Genomic DNA, 23,984 nt, shown 5'->3' with positions numbered 1-23,984 from the left:
ATATCTAATTTGCGCATGCCCGTCCTTCTGTGAGTTTAAAGGTTAAGTTGCCACTATTTAATTTACAACCCTCGTATATTAATTTCTAAGAGGAAAGACATGAAAGAATACAGCACTTTTAAATCTATTATGATTTCAATAAATAAATATCTAGATACCAGACAACTTTACGACAAACGTTGTACTTTCATTTTTATTTGGTTGACATAGAAAGGTTAACTATTTAATTCTGTAAAGATTTCTGTAAAGAAGTAATTCTGAATGGTGAAGTATGCTATTTAATTATAAACTTATTAAAGTATTAGTATACCAAGCTTGTTTCCTTTAAAATTGAAAACGAGTCCTGCAAAAAGACTCTAAAAATTCTAATTTTCAGATTTTACCGTAAATCTTGTTTTTACCTTCTTTTTCATTTCAGTTTCGTTCAAGCTATCGAATTCCAGATAGTGTTTATGTTGAAAACTTAATGATCAGTCAAACCTTCACTTTTAAATTGTTAAAGAAAGTATATGAAAACCTATATATAAAAGCAATAAATCTTGTTTTTGCGATGGTCAAAAAACCTAAAATAAACCTGTAAAGGTGAAAATATTCTCGGTTTGAGAGCATTTTCTACTCTTGACATACGAAGGATGATTCATCATCGATTTAAAAGGGTTTTTCTAGCCTTTTTTTCGCAGGTAGGTTCAATATAAAAGTCTATGCAAGTTTAATGCTAATCTCATAATGCGTAAACTAGTATAGTAAAATTAAAGGGGAGTCGGTAGGGTATATACCAATAAAGCTAAAACTGTCCTTTTTTACGTACCTTTTACACCAGTGTTTCCCAAACTTATGACTTTTGTGTACATTTTCTAAATTTTTCGTAACGCTTTGTACCACTAATAAAAAAATGAATGTATTTTTTACTGTAAGAAAATTGTACAAAAGTTAAAAATAACAACTGGCTGTTGTCCCCACTAATTATTAACTTCTAACTCTGCAAAAAATAGCCAATAGAAAAATATGTAATCGTAAATTTCCTTTTTTAGCTTTGTTTTCAAATAAAATTAATTGAAATTTTCGTTTGCTGCAAGATATTTCGTATAAGAGCTTGTACCCCCGCTAAACTGTTCCCATACCCCTGGGGGTACGCGTACTACACTTTGGGAAACACTGTTTTATAGCATCTAAACAAAATATTGCTTCAGCGTTTTTCATAAAATATTTACATATGCATATTCACACTGTTTAGATACATATTTCTGGCAGAATTTTTTGTTAAATAAATTATGAACTCAAAACTTTTAATTTCTTAAAAGGTTTCATCAAAAAAAATTTTTATATCTCAAATCGTATTCCTGTTAAGACTAAAACATTATCACAGTATGCAAGTGATATAACCTCAAGTAACCCTAAAATATATCAAAGCATTATCATAAGTAGTTTCTTAGCAGAGATACATCGAAAAAGGTCAGATTTAGTATTATTGTCATGTGCCCTACAGACTCCAGATCTGATAATCATTTATAAACCTTGTTGGACTTGTGATAAGGATTGTTGCGGACATTAAAATCATTTTTGCACTTCAAAACCTAGGTTTTTTCTACTGAAACACGGAATCAAATTATTTGCTAAATCAAAATTTATAAATTACTTGGTACTTAAATGTATCAAACAATTTCAAAAGACACACAAAAACAAACGATTCTAACACAAAGAGAATAGTTTGAATAAAATAGTTGAAACTCTAACAAGGAAGTCAATTCTTGACTTTAGAGAAAAATGATATAGGCCCTTATGTCGGATTCTACCTTTTTGACAGAAACGTATAGAAAGTTTTATAAGAATATCAATATTTTTGATACTTCAAGAAACGCAGAAGGGAGCACGTAGTAGGTGAAAAAAGTTTTATCTGGCATCTTTTCAATAAAACATGATTTTCAATCAATTCTATAAAAGTTAGCCTTCAAAGATTCGGATTTGTGCAGTTTTCTGACTGTATTGACGTAAGCTCAATATCATATTTCAATGATTCAATATTTCTTAGTATGTCTTGTTGAAAATAAATACTTATATTTTGAGAGTAAATTTAATGATTAATGTTAAAAGGTTATTGGAAAGTTCGCGAAAAGCTTAAAGAAACGTGATTGAATAATATGAATTTAACTGATTATTGATTTCATTGACTATCAGAGTAAAGTATGTATTAGATCCTAAATCCAACGTTGTTAATGAAATTTTTATACATCAAATTGAAATTCCCTATAAATTTAAATTAACCGTGTTTTCATTGATTATTAATGATCAAAAGAAAGGTACTTGATCTGTAAGTTGTTTTAAGATCAAAAAAAATAAATTTTCTAATCGTTGAAACATTTAATTTGACATAAGTAAGCATCATGAACAATAGAAAAAATGCTCCAAAAGTTATACGTTTGAATAAGGTTAGTAACCACGGCACTATGCATTTTGTAGTGATTAAAATATGTCTTTGTAAAACTCTTCGAAACAGTTTTAATTGTTGAGTTGCTTATGATGTGTCATACTTTTAACTAATTTAAAAGAAAAACAAAAAAAATTTAAACGTTGCAGCTAAATCTAAGATATGTTTTCATTCCAATTCGCATTAGGAAAGCAAAAACTCTAAGTCGTTTGTTTGCTTTTTATTAAGCACGCATTTATTTTACGTCTCTAAAAGGTTTTCAAAAATTATACGGATTTGTTTCAAATTGTTTTAAGCGCTTTGGTGTAAAGTGTTATAGCTTCCATTTACTAATTAAATTTCAAACTAATTCATCGAAAAGCGGAGAAAAATCCAATCAAAATATCACGATAAAAATTTTGTTCTGTTAAACAAAGATCACTATCACATTGGCTTGTAAATAAATAACGTCACATCTTCCTCAAATACAACAACCAATCATCGGTCGAGTTATAATTCTGCCTTAACTGCTTTATGAATTACAGTAATAGAAATTTCAAGTACCCTTTCCATTTTCTGGAGTGCATAGAAATCATGTTATATTTTGAGAGATAACTGTTCCAGAAGAATACATGGGATATTTGAGCTGAGTGTACAGCAAATCACTTTTTCAAATTGTTTGCAAATGCTTTCAACTCCGTTGTACTTCACTTTTAAGCAGTGAAATGTGCAATCTATATCACCTACTCGACTCAAATTACGTCAAATACGATTACGGAACTTGGATAGTTTCCAATCCAATTGATTTGTTGACCCTTTCATCGAGAACTAGTTTATATTATAGCAAATTGAAAAGTAACATGCTTACGTTCCTAGATATCTAACGGCCAGTTTAATATCTAATGAGAATGCGATCTCTAATGCAGTGTTTACAGCATTAGTATGGATTCACTAATGTCATTCTCAATAAATCTCAAAGACACTTGTACTTAAAATAGATTTTTCGGGTATTGAAAGACAGATAGATATAAGTTATTTTGTTCCTTATTTAAAGAGATTTTATGAAAACTCTGCAGAGGAAAATATTTGTTTACTCTTTTATACACATATTAAGAGTATTATAGAGATATATTAAAAGTGCAAAAAATCTTTACTAATCTCAAATAAAATGCATTAAATAATTTCTATATTAATAGTCTCATAAGTGCAGCCAGTTTCGAAACAGCCACCTTTTTTTTTAAATTTTCCGCCATAATGTTACAACATTTAAAATATCATCATCAAAAAAATTTAAGAGATAATTGTAATAAATTTTGAATAGATATATTTTATGTAGTATATTCATATATGCATTTGATAAAATTTAGATCCTAAAGCAAACATATACTAATATGAAATAACGTGTAATTTCAACTTTAAAACTGTATAAATTTCTTTAAAAAATATAGTGAAATGTTAACATTACGAAATAACATTTTAGTTATTTTAAAATTGAGTCTTTTTATAATTGCGGCGTAGAAGATGATATCAATAAGGATTATAAGATGATGAAATCAAATAAAAGTAAAAAATAATGTATTTGAGTCAAAAAAGTGTCTTAACTCCCATTAAAAGTGAAACATCCATCTTACATTCTGAGCTTATTGAACCCTTAAGGCCTGGTTTCTTAGGACAGGACGCCGTCCGCTGGAAATCAGCGCTAACCTCTGATTGGTCCATTTGTGAGTTGGATAGTATACGTCATCGAACGCTTATCTTGAACTTCAATTGCCGTCCAACTCAACTGCAGTTGGATTACAGCGTGACGTTAACCACAGAAGCAATGGCGGACAACATCCAACAGCACATTGAAATCAGCCAAGATTTTGATTTTGACATTAAACATAGCTTCTTCATTAAACATAGCACTCTTCATTTAGCTCAGCTATAATGTGTTTTTTCTTGAACAAAGTCATTATTTGTTCTCTAAAACACTGGTCGACAATAACAAAATCAATACAAATTCAAAATAAATATTTGTTTACGTTATTAACTCATGCGCAATGAGAGATAATGTCTGCGTTGGACCGACTGCTCACGCTGAGCTAACAAAAAAGTATTTTTTTGGCGTCAGATCTACGTCAACTTTCCGCTGACGCCCAGATAAGGCGTTAGTTCTAAGAAACCAGGCCTTGAGCTAACAAACCAGTATTTTGTTGGCGTCAGCGTGACGTTGACGTCCCGCTGACGCCCAGATAAGGCGCTTGTCCTAAGAAACCAGACCTTTAGGCTGGCAATGGAGTGTGAATTTGACACCATTGAGATAAGGTTCTTTTAGTTGTTTTAGTTAAAAAGAATTTATGCAACGTAAAATTTTTTTCTAATAATACTTGCCACGAAAAATTGTTTTATTACGTATAATTTGTTGCTTCGTAGAAAGTTTCGTTCCGTATATAGTTTATTTAATTTAATTAATCTTTGGTGACGAGAGTATTTATTTAAAAAGCAAAATTAGCGTGATTTTTAATTTAAAAAATATGTAGAATTCAAGTATTCTCTTAAATACCACAAAAGCAGAAAAGTTATAATTCAATTTCACAGTTCACATATTATTTTATAACTGGGTTCTTAGAAAGATAGCAGAACTGAAAGCAGTTGCAGTGCACTTTGAAAATGTTCTTATATAATGCTCTTCGTTTCCACTAGGTTTTTTTATAACTGAAATATTGCAAGTATTATATTAATTTATCCTATAATCAGTTTTCTGGCCTTAACTCTTCCCATTATACATAACCATAAGTTTAACATAATTTAATCTGAGACTATGTTAATGTTATGATCTAGAAATCACGCGATTCGTAACGAAAATATATGATGGAAAGGCTCCCTCAACTCGAAACTTAATCATAGTGCACTGTGGGAGATTATTAACTGGAATGATGAAATTAGAATGAAAACCAGACGATCAAAAATATGGCGACTAAATTAGCAGATCGGATGAGGGTCATGGAGTTGACCTTCATGGAGTTGGAGAAGTTCTCGGGTTCGAATCCCTCTTCGGGCATGGGTGCAATTTATTTCTCTGCTCTGTTGATCCTTTTTGCAATGTTGAGACAACGTTGATCTACCTATAAGGTGACTACAAAAAATTTATCAATATATCAATAATACTACTCATTATTATTATTATTATTATTGGGAAAAAATCAGAATAACTATTTTTCGTTTAATCGTCTTTAAGAAAAACTGGTGACAGTTATTTCGACATTTTGACAAAATGTTTGCTAAATTAACATACGAAGCATATTCTTCAAAAACGTTGAAAGTCTCTTGGTATTTGATTATCCATTTCTGACAGTGCTTTTATTGTGCACTTTGTACTTCATAAGTTAATCAGGAAACACATTATTAATTAATTCTCTCATAAATATGGGTAAGCTTCTGTATTCGGTATTCGGACTCCTTTTGAGAGATATTTATCAAATTTATCTCTTCACTTAGGTCGCTAGACAAAATATAATGACATTTACAAGTGAGCAAAGCACAATGAACTTACATCCAGAAAAATTAATGCAAATCAATGCAATAAGCTCCACGAAAACATCAACAATTTTCACAATGTAAAAATTTCCAGATGAACTTACGGTATAAAGCACTGGCACTCTGGGTGCATCATTCTTAAAATCAATGCTTACCGTAAGATATTATACCGTAATTTTTACAGTAATATTTACATAAATTAAAGTACTGTAAAAATTACGGTTCATCAGAATTTTTATTCAATAACGTGTTCTAGCAAAAATGGATTTTACGATAAAAAATACGGGCATACTGAGTGCTGGTACTTTTTACCATAATCTGATCCGGAATTATTTGCAGTGTACGGTTTGCAAATATTGATTAAATATTTATACTGACATGTGTCAGTATATCCGAATGGTTACAGACATTGCCCTGGTGAGGCAAAACTGTGCATACATAATACACATAATATGTTCACTCAAGCTAAGCATGCCGTAATTTTTACAGTAATATTTATTTTAATCAAAGTACTGTAAAAATTACGGTTTATCAGAATTTTTATTCTATAACGTGTTCCAGTAGAAATGGATTTTACGATAAAAAATACCATCATCTTGAGTGTGCTGGTACTTTTTACCATAATCTGATCCGGAATTATTTGCAGTGTACTGTTTACAAATATTGATTAAATATTTATACTGACATGTGTCAGTATATCCGAATGGTTACAGACATTGCCCTGGTGTGGCAAAGCAGTGCACACATAATACACATAATATGTTCACACAAGCAAAGATTTTTCTTAAGCGCGTGTGTTTTGCGAAACCTTTTCACAGAACCAATCATTATACTTCAATAAATATTGCTGTTGAAATCTTAAATTATTGTGAGGTTACAAGCAATTGGGCACTGCCAAACGAAGCTTTACATCTGTTTCAACCCAACAAACGTTTAATTGAATGAGCAATGTTTATAGACGAAAGCAAATACAAAATAGACGAAAACAGTACCAAGCCAAATATTTATAACTGTATGCCACATATTTATGATAGAATTTAGACAAACCCTCACTGCGTTTTCGCATTTATTATCGTAAGCAATCAAGCTTAGTAAGAATGATCAATATATTCCTCTGTTGACATTCTGCGAGTAAAATACGAACAATAGAACTTCTGTTTAACTAGATAAGTTAAATTGTTTAATCTCAAAATACCGTTCAAATTCAATTTTGGAAGGAGGACAATAGTTTTACGATAACTGACTTCAATGCAGTTCAAACAGAACTACCTCACAAATGTTCCATTTGCAATTATTCAGCTAACATATGCGGTGCTAATAATTTTCAATAATTTATACGACACCATATTTGATGCAGCAAAGCAATTTTATAAAAGTATTGAATTAGGAAGCATAATGTATAGTTTAATTAGGAGGAAGTTGGAAAGTAAGTTTCATTTTAATGTGAAAAGTAATTAACATGGCCATTTTTTATTTTGTATTACTTATTAAGTTTTGCTTAAAGAGGAACTGCTTCCGCAATATTAAGTATGAAAACTTTAGAAAAGATGACTATTTATATAAAAATCAGTATGAAAAGGAAATATAAGAGAGTAAAAAAGGAAGTAGGTTAGAAGACTGAAAAAAAGAAAAATAAGATTTCTGACACCAATTTCACATTTTTGGGTTTTTAGTCACACTTTACAATTTCGATATTTGGCCCCTTTCACTTAATATTTCAATACTATTTGCAAATATTTCTCTTTTAATTCTGTTTTAAATATTGTAAAAACTGTATCATCTCCTCTGGCATCTTATCTTAGTCTTTTTCGACATCTTCACTTCAATTGGTACATTTAAATCAGCTATTTCTCCCAACTGTTTTCGTGCTATTACTGTACTTCAAAACGTTTTCAAGTTTGGATTTATAACTTATTTTTCTTTATTAAACATAACCGTTTTTATTTTTTGTTCCTCGGCTGTTTTCCACCATCTGTGAAGGCATAAAAATAATAAAATGTCGAATCCACAAGTTTAGAGGTATCTGAGACAGATCTAAGATCTATACATTTGAAATATTTAAGTCAATATCCATTTTGCATGGCCTCAGCTGCTTACCACCATCTGTTAATGCATATAAAAGTAGTAAAATGCAGAATCCACGAGTATAGAGGTATCTGAGACAGATCTAAGATCTATACATTTTAAATATTTAAGTCAATATCTATTTTGCATGGCCTCAGCTGTTTACCACCATCTGTGAATGCATATAAAAGTAGTAAAATGCAGAATCTAAGAGTATAGAGGTATCTGAGACAGATCTAAGATATATGCAATTGAAATATTTAAGCCACTACATATTTTACTAGACGAAAAGTAATAAAAGAAAATAGTTTTACACAGACAATCTTTTTGACCATTATTTAATATTTAACCAAACAATCTTAAAATAATAATGTGCTTTAACAAAAATGTCTTTTTAGAAAAGTACTATTGCTGGAATTGAGCATACCGCAAAAGTATTAGACAAAATTTAACTTTTTGAAGATCTTACACAACAACAAGCTCACTGGTGATTGTGTTGCGTTACGTACCTGACTTCACCAATTTGTCAATTATTCTTAACTGATTATAATGGAGGAATATTATATATTATCCGGGGCCTTTCTAATTTGGGGTCAGTTCCCTGACGGTTATACATACCTGTCGACAAGGAATGAATATAATTACCAATTATTTTAATAATTTAATATATCATTAAATCATCATTTGATAGCCAATCATATTCCGATTTATGAAAGCTGCTGTCATTTCACTATCATAATATTTATTGTTACTAAACCAACACATGACATTAAGATATCACCATAAAGATATTTTTATACGTGAGAATGGAAATACAATTATATTTTAGTTTTTAAATTAAGTTAAAAATTAGTTACTCTAGTCATTATTATATAATTACAACCATTGCGGAAAGAGTATAATCAATTTTCTAATCAAAGCAAATTGATGAAAAAAGTATCGTTATAGTTTTACAGCTTTTACTTACTGTAGACATAAAATAGTATGTTTTAGTACTATTCATTTTTTCCAACAAATTCAATAATATCCATAACATAAATTACAATGGAATAAAATAATAGTACATACTTTTTAAATCACACAAAAAAACATGGCGAAAACATTTTTAATGTATTTCTTACTTCTTTTTTCAGCAACAATAGCATACATACCCACTTTGTAAAAAATACTAATACCAAAAATCATACAAGCAAATCTTTATGTAAAAAGGAGGAAAATGGTGACCTAACACCTTTACTTTCGGTGTGCTAATATATTTGTTTCAAGATAATTCATCGAAAGGTAAGTAAAGCTCAATTAATAGTTTTAACGATTTCTTAGAAAAAGAAATTAATAAATTCCTCACTTAAAAAAAAGGAAAAAAAAATATTGACGAAGAAGTTAAAAACTCTACACATTTACCCCAAATTACCAATTAATTTATACAAAGAAGCAAACACGACCTTAACGCTTCTTTCTAAACTCAAGAAAATCTGTTTCAACTTAATTATAATCCATTATTTTATTTCAGATACAGATCTTCTCTTATCGCGCAAACTTTTAAAAATCAGAATGTTTCCTCATTCCTTTAATAAAGAGAAATAATTTTTACATCTTTTTGCATATTTCATTTATTTATTTACTTTAGCTATTTATCAAACTTATCCTTATTCAAATACTTTCAATTACTTAACTTATTCAATTACTTTCTTCGTGTTGTTTAAAAAACAAAAGAAATTATTATTATGAGTGATTTTTAAAAAAATTAAAACAATAATTGAAATAACAATTTAATTGTTTGCAAAATACTAGAAAAATGACTTACCATGCTGAAATGAAACTAAAGTATATTAGTACTTTTCAAAACTAACTACAAGCAGCTGAAGGGTATCAACACAGAGAAAAAATTATTGTCTAATCTACCAGAATATGTTAAAATGTTCCGAGTTCCTCTTGCAATTGAAACAGCAAAATATTCGATTGATTTTATCGAAGAAAAGCGCTTTTGTAATTATTTTGGTAAAATTAACAATTAAATATAGCTTTAATAAGTGCAATGAAATTTGGAAAATGTGACAAAATTTGGTTATTTTATCATGATATCTTACATCATGGCATAGAACCATTTATTTCGTTAAATTTACTTTCCCGTTTTGTATTTTTTCCATAAATGTATGGTAACTATAATTCTAATATTCAGAATTTCCGGTGAACTGTTACCATATGAACGGAAAAATTACTAACTGAGAGGTTTAAATGCCATATATTTTGGTTTTATAAACCTGTATTATGTTTTTTTTAAAAGAAATGTCATTAGCATGCAGTACGGAAATTTTACCAACATTTTTTTCAGTTAAAACCAATTATATAAAAAATTTATATTTAAACTCAATATATGTGTAAGAATATAATACTGAAAGAAAACAAAATTTTTCATTTTTTAATTCTAAATAGATAAAATTTCTTTGAAAAAAAAAACGCGCTAAAAAGCAGCAGAAATTTCAAAAAAAGAATAAAGTATCAATAAAGGATGCTTCTCCCTCAATAGAAATGGTTTTCTTTTATGGCTACCGGGGCCGTTAATTTACTTTCGTTAAATTTACTTTCCCGTTTTGTATTTTTTCCATAAATGTATGGTAACTATAATTCTAATATTCAGAATTTCCGGTGAACTGTTACCATATGAACGGAAAAATTACTAACTGAACTACCCTGAATACTTCGGCTTTGGTGGTCGTATTTTTATTTTTATTTCCTTCGCTTCCTTTATTGCAGCTTTTGTAAAAATATATAATAAATATTTAATTATTAATACTGATTATAATTGATATTTTTAACTAGTTTTATGATTAAAGGTATAAGCATTAATAAGCTAACAAAACCTATAAATAAAAACCACATTTCTTTAACTTGATGTAACTTAATGTTCTTCATTCTTAACACATTAAAAAATAATTTGGTTTTCCGTCCCAAAATAAAAATAATACGTATTTTAAAGTAAATGCTGAAATTAGTTCAGTACTTAATTTACTTTAGCTTTCAAATTTTATAAGAGTAACAATATTTTGAAATTGATTTAAAAAAAGAACAATAACTTATTTTAGAGAAAAATATTACGAACTCATTCCAACTAGTTTGTTTACAAATAAATACATTCTGTTATTCCTTCTTTCAGATTTTCTTACGTTATTCCGTAAAAGCAAAATAAGAAACACAAGACAAATATCTCATTATAACATGTTTTTTTTTCCATCTTTGAAGTTTTTCCATTATGTTTACACGTTACAGTAAGAGCAAAATAATGTTTTCCCATTTTACGATTGATGATTTAAAACAAATAGTACTAAAATGTAAAAAGAGAGAAACCATGCGGAAATACGAATCACAAAATCAAATTTTTCTATCATTAAAACCAGACGATTGTGTGTCGGATTTCCTTTATTTCTACATTTGAATATATTTTTAAAAAAATCTAAACATCTTTCCCTTTCGATTTAGAGAATAATAAGGTATTTACAAGAAATGGTGGTTGTTAGTTTTTTTCTAATTTTGTTTGTGAATTCTAGTAATTTTGCTTTAAGGTATTTTTTCAAGCTATAATTGTATTACAATTTCCCTGGAATTGGAAGTCTCACGTTCTTTAAACGATAAAACTTTTAATATACTAAGTATTATTATGCTTAAAGCAATTATTTCGTTTGAGTTGGAGAGTAGTACCAATTCAAGCACTGTCCATGTCACCTAACTGGGATGACAATTACACTGTATAGTAACTACAAAGCACTTTCTCATGGTAAAACTGCTGGAGAAACAATTTATAGCCATATTGCGGATATATTAGCTGATATGGATCACATTGTGGCTAATGCAAGCTTAGACCAGTAAATGAATCCATTAATTAAGCTTTAATATTTTTCTGGAACTATGATCACATTAGGACAAAATTTTATGAGAGTCATTCTTATCAGAATCACATGAAAACCACAAGAAACACTGACTCACCAAAACTCACTAGCAACAACATTAACATCACATTGGAACTAAAACATTTGAATCATATTCTTTTCATAATAAAGATCGCCAGTTACATTCGATCCATAACTAACGACAACAGTACATGAATTAAATTTATTTGTAAAATAGCATTTTGGCATTTTGAAGCTGTATACAGTATATTCTTAATGACAATTTGAAAATTCACATATTTTTTGAAATACACTTTCAAAAAGCATTGTTTTCAGAAGTTCAAAATTGTGCTTAAATATTAAACTTAGTTTGTTCATTAAATGCATAAAAAAACTTCATTCATAAACGTGCTTGATAATGTGTTCCATTTTCTAAAATTACCAAACACACCTATCATTGATTTTGAGTAACATAACAAACAATTTTCTTTTCTTAATTTTCTAATTCCTGAACGTGATTGTTATTTTCAAATTTATTCAAACATAAATCTTTGAAAATAGTTGGTTTCACTCTATTATTGGATAAATTGGGGAATTCTTAAATTTCAATCAAACAAGTGACATGTTTTTATTGACATACGATATATTGAAAGATCAATAAACCAACTTTGCAATAAAATTATCATCATGTAAAAGAGAAAAAATCAGCTTTTGATGTGTTGATTAAACTTTTTCCATTCTCAGTAGGCGTTGAATATGCTAATAAATATTTTTATTTGTCCTAACTAAGTTTATATCAGCAATATATTTTTATTTCAGTACAAACATAATTCTGTTTCAGTTTTTTATTCTTGTTTGCTTTAAAATAGTTTTTTTTTTTTTCATTCGAGGAAATATTTTTTTTTTGTTTTTCTTACTTCAATTTATTGTTTGATGTGACATCGAACCGCATTACCTTTTATTACATCAAGCAGAAATCAATACCATTTTCTTTGAAAATCTAAAAACGTTTTGATTTAAAACTTACTCATCTTCTTCAAGTCAAATATTTTTTTTTACTTTTAGTAATAATAACAAAGATTTTTCTTCTCTCTTCAAGCCTCAGGTGTGTGGCAAGTTATAAGCTATCCTGAAAAAGATTTGTGTAAACAAAGAATGATTGATTTGTTTTCAAGTTCCCTTCCGAAAACAGATTTATCTGTTTGGTTTTAGTGTGAAAGAAAACAAAAATTCGTTTATCGGTTCTTATATCGGTTTTCTTAGGAATAAGTCGTTCTCAAATGTTTGAAACTTAAAGGCAATAATTTCTTCATTTCCTGAAAATATTTGTAGTCATTTTTATGCTCTTATTTTTTTTTATTGACTTAAAAAATATATGCCTTAATATATGATGTCATTGTTGACTTCTTAAACTGAGCAAGACTATCTATTACGACTTCAACAATAGATACAACTGTAATATCACATTGTGACTAGATAACATATATTTTCAACATGAAATATCTGACATATTTTTAAAAAAACAGAATAAACGAAATAACAAGATTTTGAAATCTCTCATTTGTTACCGTACTGGTTTCTCATTTCTTACTAAACATTTCACTTTTTACTATACTTAACACAAACTTTGATGTCAGATTCGAGAAATAAATATTTTTAAGTATAACTAAACATTTTCAATCGTATTTTATTGCAAATTATGTAAACTTCAATTCAAACTTTATCTTCTATATTGTGCTGAAGCAACAAGTTACGAAAAGAAATGCTTTTAACTTTACAAAAAATAAGAAAATAATTAAATTCTTTAGAAAATACATAAAAGATCTAATCTTTTGCACGTATTAATTCTTCCCTTCTACTACTTGCGCTAAAACTATTTATTTTCATGCGCTTAAAGTTGATTGAATTATATCAACCCAGTTTGTGTTATATCATGACATGTCTGTCTCGAAAAAGGGTGAAAATATTGAAGCAAAGAAATGACATAAATTTTGGCAACACATCGTACCAATGCAACAAAGTAATTCTCAAACATTGCTTTATAATTCAAGAACGGCTAAGGAATAAATGAAGGAATCATTTTAATCAGCCCTTATCAATATTGGAAGTAATCGAATCGTATAATGCATTTTATCTAGAATTGACAGTGCTGTGACAGATATTTGCTTACAGAAATACAACCGGTACAGAAAATTAAAAATTAAACTATTATATTCAAATGGAAGAATGGAAGTTAATATTTTGTACTAAATTACACGACTCTCTTTAAATAGTAAACCTATTTTAAATTTAACGATCTAATTTAAAAATAATATAGGATAATAATGGGAGGAACTGTAAACAAAAGATTTTCTTTAAAAAAGAAAGTGGTATCAATTTTTCTTATAATCTTTTAAAATTCAAATACTTATAACCCGATTCGGTTTTAAAAAATCTAGCTAATTTCAAATATCCATTTTTGATCTTAGGCTCTATTTTTGCTTTAAAATTCAAAAAAAAAGAATATAGCACAGCTGTTAAGCGCACAAAAATTATAGGAAGCATATGCACTGTAAAAAATCTCGGATCAAATTTAGGTAAAATATTCAAGTTTTGGTTCTTTTTTACATGAAATTCATTTTTACCAAGACGTGTTAATAATTTCAGAATTAATTTACCGTCAAGTCAATTAATTACTCAAATTAAATAAATATTTATGAAAAAATTACAGTACAAAATTTTACTGTAAAAGTGGTTTTTTTGATAATATGTATTTTACGGATGATGCACCCAAAGTGCCGGTACTTGACTTTATGCCACGATTTATTCAGAATTTTTAGAGTGGTTAAATTTATCAGGACATTATTATCAAAACAAAACCAGGGAATCTGTTATTTGAAGAATTAGATGAAATAGATATTGGAAAATAATTGAACTAACTAGAATAGAACTAGAACCGGGTAACTAGAATTTTGAAATATTTGTAATTCTCTATTGCTAAATTATTTTACCGTAGTTGATAAGGTAATACAAAAATTAAAAATCATACGCAATTTCCACTCAACAAAAAATTTAAATTTTGTTCAATACTTAACATAGTTTAGAAGAGTTTCAAAACTTTATTAAAAGGAGAAGGAATTGTTAAAATAGTTTGAAATTTCAACGTAAAGATTAATTGTGTTGTCATAAAATATGACGCAGGTCAACAAATCAAATATCTGAACACAAGCACGTTATCCCAGCTAACAGCGATCTTCCTGAATTGATAAACTTGATTGTTTTATGAGGAGTTCCGTCATTATATTACATAAACTAAAATAGAGCATCTCCAATTTTTTACCTGTGAAGAGCAAGAACGTATATTTTTTTATTTATCAATTTCAAACATTCTGAAATTATTCTTCTACGACTTACAATTAAATCTATAATTTACTCTTCACTACCTATCTTTATCTATCTGTTGTTTATCCTACAAAAGTATGAATAATAAACGGGAAAAATTGAAGATCAGTAAACTAATTATGCTACAAATCTTTTAAAAACACGTATTAGCAGTACAAATATAGATCTCGAAACAATTATTTCCAAAAATTATCCTAATTAATAGCTTTTAAATGCGTAGTAATAATGAAGAAAAACTGCTAAATAATGTAATTTTTCATTTCCATGTGAAAATGACACAAATTTATAAGAAACTACCCTAAACTTTGCTGACTTATGTCTAGTTATATCGTGTAGAAAAAAATTCTGGTGAAATTACGATAAGGTACGGTAATGATATTTCCACAGTTTTCTGGTGTTCCCATAGAGCTGAAACAAATTTTACCATATTCTGATAGTTTTGATTAGACATTTTTTTAAGTCTGACGTTCGAAAAGAAGCGGGAGAAGGTTAAGTTTAAAAACTTTTTCCCTCTTTAACAATGTAAAAAACTCCGATAAAAAGTACAGACAATCTGTAAACAGCAACAGTGAAGTACATTTTACTTTAAAATCCATTCTTACCGTAAAGTTTAATACCATGAATTTTATAAAATTTTTTTATTACTTTTCCAATATTTTATGAAAAAATACCATAATTTTTAATCAAAATGCTCCCACATTTTAAGAAATTTCTGAACTACCAGAATACGGTTCACTTTACCGTGTTTCTGGCACTATGGAAACACCATAAGCACACATAAAGCTCGATAATTTTTATGTAATTGTGTGTGATTCTTTACTAAAGTAATCTCCTTATTTCTGCGAATATATATGTGTATTTTATCAGTCAACAACAACCTATTATTTCTATCTTCGTTTATGTTTGAGAGAAATATTGTCCATCCTTATGCTCATATGTTATGTAAATTTGTGTGTATATGTAACTGTTATTAAATTTTTTTTTATTACTTTTCCCATACCTTATTAAAAAAGTGCCATAATTTTTAATTAAAATGACCCCACATTTTAAAAAATTTCAGAGCTACCAGAATAGGGTTCATTTTACCGTGTTTCTGGCACTATGAATAACACCATAAAGATCGATAATTTTTATGTAATTGTGTGTGATTCTTTACTAAAGTAATCTCCTTATTTTTGCGAATATGTGTATTTTATCAGTCAAGAACAACCTATTATTTATATCTTCGTTTATGTTTGAGAGAAATATTGTCCATCATTATGTTCATATGTTATGTAAATTTGTATGTATATGTAAATTTTATTAATTTTTTTATTACTTTTCCCATACTTTATTAAAAAAGTGCCATAATTTTTAATCAAAATGACCCCACATTTTAAAAAATTTCCGAACTACCAAAATATGGTTCACTTTACCGTGTTTCTGGAACTATGGAAACACCATAAAGCTCGATACTTTTTATGTAATTGTGTGTGATTCTTTACTAAAGTAATCTCCTTATTTCTACGAATTCTGTGTATTTTATCAGTCCACAACAACCTATTATTTCTATCTTCGTTTATGTTTGAGAGAAATATTGTCCATCATTATGTTCATATGTTCAATTTCCTTTCATGAAATATCCATCATTCATAGCTATGCTAGAAATGTTTTTATACTTCATATAAAAGGCTTACCTAACACACGTTGGCGAATGATAATGTTTTTGTGTATGTTTTTTTTTCTTCTTCCTCGTGAGTTGATGTCAAAAGAACCAAACTACCTTGTAGGGCTTATAAATGCGTACGTGTTCTTCACCGCGCATTGGTTGCTGTTAATGAAATTCTTTTATTACACTACATTTTTTGTTGTTTTTGTTGTCTCTACGCAATAGTAAATTGCAACGTTTCATCAAAGGACTGAGATAAAAAAAAAAGAAGAACGTGTACTTCTTTCTTGTCATATTTATTCTTTCTCTATCATTGCATTATATCTCGCCACATTTGTACCTGCTATATTTTCTCTCATTCTTATCGCCAAATTCCCAAAATATTTGGAAAACATTGTTATTTTTGGTACATTAAACGTTTGCTACAATAGCATTGGTACATTAGATGACAGTTTTTAACAATAAAAGCTTACGCCAAAATATTTTATTTTAGATTTTTGAAATAAAGTTGCTTAAAACGAAACTGTTATGAACTAACTATGTTTTGTTTCTTAAGTAAATGACGTTTTAATAGTTAGCATTTATTTTTATTTGATATTAATTAAAAGGAGAACGGAATCTGGAATAAGATTTGCTTTAGTTTCTTGCAGCAAGAATTTGAAAATATTGAAAATTTTTGATCCAAATAAAAGTTTTTGACGCAGGTTAATTTTTTAAAGTGATAAAAGTTATTGGACTATTCATTAGTTTCAGCCCTTTTTGTTTGACTTATTCAAACGTGTAGTCATGTTCATGAGATGTACTAGGGATTACTTCTATATTTGATGGAAATGGACTTTCTGCAAAACAATTTATGGATTTTAGTAATTATCAATTTAACAAGGATTAATGTTATTAGCTTATTTGCAATCAAAATACAGAAATAATTTGGTTTGAAAAATATTGTCCATAAAAAATTAAATTAAAGTTTTTAAAAAAAAAAAAAATTAGCTGTTTTGATTGGCGTTTCTAACGACAGTACTAGAGATTTAAATCACTATTCAAATCTAGTGATTTTAAAAATTAATCGTTGTTGCTAAAAATGTTAATTAAATTTTAATGATGCAATTAAATACTTTCCAAAAATTAAAAGAAATGAATATAAAAAATATTAGGTTTAAACTCCAACTTTAAGAAGAGTACATGATATGCTCTAAACTTTTATCAATGCCACGCTTGCTTTTCTTTTGTAATTGTATTTTTTTTTCTCGTGGAAGAGAACATTGTAATGTACTGTGCTATGTGCGTTTGCACTAACAATGCCTAAATTAATACCAATTTATGGGATAAATTAGCAAAATTTTTAAATGCTCTTATTATTAATAACAGATGTCTTGGTTTTGCATTTCTATAACTTTCGCAAATATAAATACAAAAATAAATTAATTAATTTTCAAATAAATAAAAATCGGCAAGACAAAATTGATCTTTGGAATTATTTTCAGTTGCATCGTAGATTATTGCTTTGATTATATTAGATTTCGAAAACCATTGTTATATTGTTGTATTAAACTATTTCAGAGCAATAAAATATTTATTACTCTAAACCATATTAGGAGCTTTCTTCTTTTTTGGAGATTTTATAGCTGTAAGAGCAGGTTCGTATAAAAGTAATAAAACATGCATTTGATCGATACTTCACTGAAGTTACTGTTTCTAAAAACATGTGGCAACATGCATTTAAAGAAATTTCAATACTCTTATCAATTTCATTGCTTATAAATTTAAACTGATGCGCGACGCATTTAAAACGTTAAAGAGGTTGTAAAAAAGTCATTAGAATATCAAAGAAATTTAATTTAAAATAACGCTTCACAATGCCTTCAATTTATTTTTACTACACTATGCTTTTATTGCTAAGTGAGAAATGTGTCTCAGTAATGAGAATAAGACATATGAAATGATCCTTTTGCATCAATATATATATATATATATATATATATATATATATATATATATATATATATATATATATATATATATATATATATATATATATATATATATATATATATATATATATATATATATATATATATATATATTCTTACTCGATATAAAAAAACGTTTTTTATATTAAAATGAAAGTCAAAAACTGTGTCCATTGACTGTGATACAATTAAAAATGAAACCTATGGTGATAGAAAATAAGTCATTTGAGTCTACCGGGGTCAATCGCAGGTTTTGTTACACTTCTTGTAACCTCGAGTCAATATATATCTCTGTTGAAGACGACTGGTGAATATACATAGAATTAACTCACGAGTAATTTTTACCCGAAGATATTCTGGTCCCTCAGTCACATTCGACTTAACTTTGTATCAGGCAGAAATTTACTTCTTTTTAAATTAATTTATTTATAGCTAAAATTTAGACATTTAGGAAAAACGAAATTGTTCATAATCCTAAGATGAAATTGTTTTTTTCTGACTCCATAATGTGCTGAAAAAGTTTGTTGCTGACTTTTCGTAGTTGTCTGAAAGTGAAGTTCAATTTATAGCTTACATAGAAAACTATCATAATTAATTAAACTATCATATTTCAAATCGAAAGTAGAAAAAAAACTATTAAATCTAAAAAGTAATGTTAAGTATTGACAATTTAATAATGAATACATATAGAGAGATATAGTGTGTGGCAATCAACATAAGATTAACCCTACGATCAAATATTATTGTGTTTATGTTGAAATATGATAACATACACGGAATGATCCATTATACATAACAAATCGGGAATATATAAATCATATGAATATTATTAGGGTGTTCTAAAAATCGACCAACAACTGAGGGATAATAAAATGCAAATCAATTATGAAAAGTTACACAAATTCCGTTGAAAGGTTCAAATAATTATAATTTATGGCTTCGGGATAGCCTGGTTGGCAGCGCGTTGGGTCCATGTACACAAGACCGCCCGCCGAAGACTCCCCTTGTAGTAAATGGTGACAGGTTAAGTCTGTCGGGCACAAAGTTCCTCATGTTCTTGTAACAAATCATACCTATGGGGGTACTGAATTGCAAATTGATCGTTTTCTGGTTCAGATAACAATTACGACCTGTGGATCGATGAATATCTGAGTAGACCTGATCAATAAGCAGGTTCAGACTTATGTGTGTGGCATAAGCCAAATTCTTGGCCAGAGATGACGCCACTGCAAAACAAGAAAAAGCGCACGCCCCCTTTTGCCTTAATGGTATACGTCCACAACAATTATAATTTATATTAATAATTTTAATACAAAGACGAGTTCATGAAATATTTTCGTATAAATTTTTTTTAAGACAGGCCTTTAAAATTAGAGACAGCCTTCCCCTAGTAGCGGCAACATCCAGGTCAATTTTTATAGAGAACTCCAGCACAGCACGCCTGGATTGCTTTCACGATCATCATTTCCCATATGATACTTGTCTGTCAGTAATATCCATGATTATTTAATAGAGTTTTTCTTAACTTTTCCGAATCACTCAATTACTCTCTATATACAGCCACGATGGCTAAAGGCATATAGTGCTTGTCTTTCACTGAGGTGACGCAATGTCAAATCCCTGCTATGGTCGGCCATTGTGCTGACGTAAAATATACTCATTGGTAAATTGATCATGGGTTAGAGCCCTTTTGCCGTCAGTCTAACAATGGGAGGCTTTCGCGGTTTTCCTATCCATATAACGCAAATGAGGGTTAATTCTGCGAAAAATAACTCAACGAAAGCAAATTTTTTGCAAAACTTTATCCAGGAGTTTTCTTGTCTTCTTGATTTGGTTCAAAACAACAAGACTATGGAGATAAACAGTGGTAGTCGTAAACTTAAAATTTGGGCCGGCTGTTCAACGACGGTTATAAAGTAAAAAATCATCCTTTATAAGTTAAATTCATTCACATATTGCTTTTATTTCTACATAATAAATGCTATGTTCAAGTATACTTTAAACATTTTTAATATCTCTTAACACACAAATATACAATAATTGATTTTATTAAAAGTATAATGCTTAGCGCAATGAAAAATATATTTTAGTTAAAATAAGTGCTTAATATTTTATAGCTTTCGCAATATTAGTGTAATTTTAAGTATGAAAAGCAGAAAAATAAAACAAAATAAAATAAAAAAAGTATACTCTCCGTTTTTAAAAGCAATTTTGAGCTCCTCGTAATGTTTTTAGAGTAATTTTTATCTGTTTCGGATTGCATGTAGGGATTAAATTATTGTATTGTAAGAATAAATTATATTACAGTATTGTATGCATAAATTATATTACTTTATTAAATTACATTATCAAATTAAATTATCTTATTTTATTATTTATAAAAACCTTCCTTTTAATTAAATAGTTTCTTAGAAAAATTCATTTTAAATATATTTTAATACACATGCCTAAATATACATTGTTTTCTCTATCAGAATTAAAAATGAGTGACGGCTTGCGTCGTGTTATTAATTATGACTTCTTTCCATGTTTTGTCATATTTCCCACTAAAATATCATTTATTTGTCAGAAATCTCCCTTAAATCTAAATTCATTTTACGCTTTTCATAAATAATTTATGAAACTAAAACTATTAGCTAACATAGAGTATGCATTCACTGAGAAGACAAATGATAAATTACAACATTAGCTTGATTTAATGACTGCCGCCATTAATCATTATGTTATGTAATCACAGAGATGATACTATAAGCAATGCTACTAACACACACGGTATCATCATGATGTTAGCGAAAGAAGACTCAAAATATGCATAATTCTCTAGCGATAGATCATAATTTTTCATCCAACTATGTTAAATCACGTTTAAAAGATACACAAATTAAAAATGTAATAATAGATTTTTATTCAATGGCAATTTATAATAATAAGTGATGAGTTGTCCTCTTACAAATGATATTGAGCTACTAATTCAAATATTTTTAATAAGTCATCTATTATTAGTTATATATATGTTCGTTATTATATATATTATATGTTAAATGTTTCATTAAATATTTTGTTCACATCAAGTAAATATTTTTTTACATTCATTTCATTTAAACAATTTCAAAAATCATAAAAACAACCTAACTATTACACAGGGAAACATTTATTTATATATTTATTTATTTCGCTTTTGTTTTGTTAATATTAAAACAAATCTTAGGTATTTTCGTACCACTGATTTCAATAATGAAATTGGTTTCTTTCTCCAAGCTACAGTTTTGTTTTTTCCAATTACATTTTTAGTCATTTTTTTTATGTGTATAAGTCTAAATAAATATAAAATAAAAAGTTACATAAATGTTGAGACAATTTTTTAGGAGTGTTTGGGAACATCATTAGGATTCAAATTGTTTAAGAACCCATGCTTTGAAATATTGTCGCACTTGGAACGCTTCCTTATTATGTTTTTTTCAGAAGCACCCGCAGAAACGGTTTATTCTACGTACTAAACTGATTTAATTTACAAATTTATTGATTAGGTAGCAAAACTAATTTAAGATTTGAAATCCTCTCACCCAAATCATGCAAGATCAAGTAATTGTAAAAAGGAAGCAAATTTTTTATTATTAATATCATTTTATTACTGAGCCAAGATGGAAATATTTTGGCACACTACAAAATACATATAAATCAAATAAAGTTAATCAATCAAAAACTAATCAATTAAATAAATAATCCCAAGAAACTAAAGCAGAAAGATGTATTAGATACAACTACATTAGCTTCGAAACTTATTTAGAGGGAGGGTATGGTTCAAGATCTGATAAATAACTCGCGTATTCTCAATAGTTTACAATATGCAACTGTGGAAAACAAAACAGACTTTTAAAAAGAAAGATAAGATAATTTGCCATCGAAAAAAAATGAAACTGGAATAAAGGTGAAAGCGAAACAATGGAAGCCGAGGAAAGCGACAGTAGCCGAAGAAGTCAAAATAAGGGCATGCTCCATTAGTTAGCCATGAAGTTGAGATGAGGATCTTGCATTGTGAATTAAAGAAACAGCAATACTTTCACGGAAATAGCAACCCGGACAAGGCAAGATATTGGTTCCTGTTGGAAGAAAGCTCCTGTGCATGATTGGTATGGGGGAGGCCGGCCTGATTTTGCTCTGATCAGAGCAAGCAATAGGTGTGTCCAAACGGCGCTTGCCAGACTTGGAAGCGGACACACTCGATCCCAGCGTCACGTTGCGAGGTTTAAAGTCTATCCACCCTGCCCTAAGTGCAATGAGAACCAGACTGCTCCTGCCCACATCCTATCGTGTATTGACTGCCAGAAGAGTCACCTGGTCTCCAACCCTGCTGCAATAGTACATGGCCTTGGGAGCTTCTTGGATTAGTTCATGGACTTGATTTAATGCTTCTGTTGGTCAAGTGGGCATAAGCAACAACAACAACAGAATCAGCATTCATTTGAATAAACAAGAATTTAGATCAATGAGATATACTGTTGTCTCGAGAAGGAACTTGTTTTTGCGTAATCTAAACTAATTTAAACTTTTGCACCGTTCATCAAATATTCCATTATCAAATATAATCTGTATATTTGTTTGTTTTTCTCTTTTTTTCTTTTTCCTAATACCTCTGTTCATCCTAATGCTCTACCTTTTTTACTGAATCTTGAAATCTGGTATTACTACCAGGTTTCAAGATAATAGCATGGTACAGTACTGTAAATTTGTATATTAGGCTAAGTAGTACCCTACAGTACTGTAAGGACATTTTTGGCAAAAAAAAAGTATAATTCTGGTAGTAAAAACCAATATATACGGTATTTAAACCATTCATTTGGTAATTTCCCCGTTACCAACAGATAACCGGTTTATCGAAAATTCAGGTTTTCAAAATTTTAGTCCTCGTTAACACACACTTAGTAAAAAATTCCAAACTAAATATTAAATTTAACCAAATAAACGGTTTTCATGCCATGCTCTATATATGACTGTATATTATGACTATAAAAGTCGTTTCCTACCCTAATGTATATTTTCTGGATTTTATCTCATTATGGCACTCATTAAAAACCATTTACTTTTAGTTTTCTCAACGTATACATAAAAATATC

The sequence above is a fragment of the Parasteatoda tepidariorum genome, chromosome 10 (genome assembly GCF_982258835.1).
Source record: "Parasteatoda tepidariorum strain Cologne lab strain chromosome 10, Ptep-v5.0, whole genome shotgun sequence".
Lineage (NCBI taxonomy): Eukaryota > Metazoa > Arthropoda > Arachnida > Araneae > Theridiidae > Parasteatoda > Parasteatoda tepidariorum.
This window is presented reverse-complemented; position numbering follows the sequence as displayed.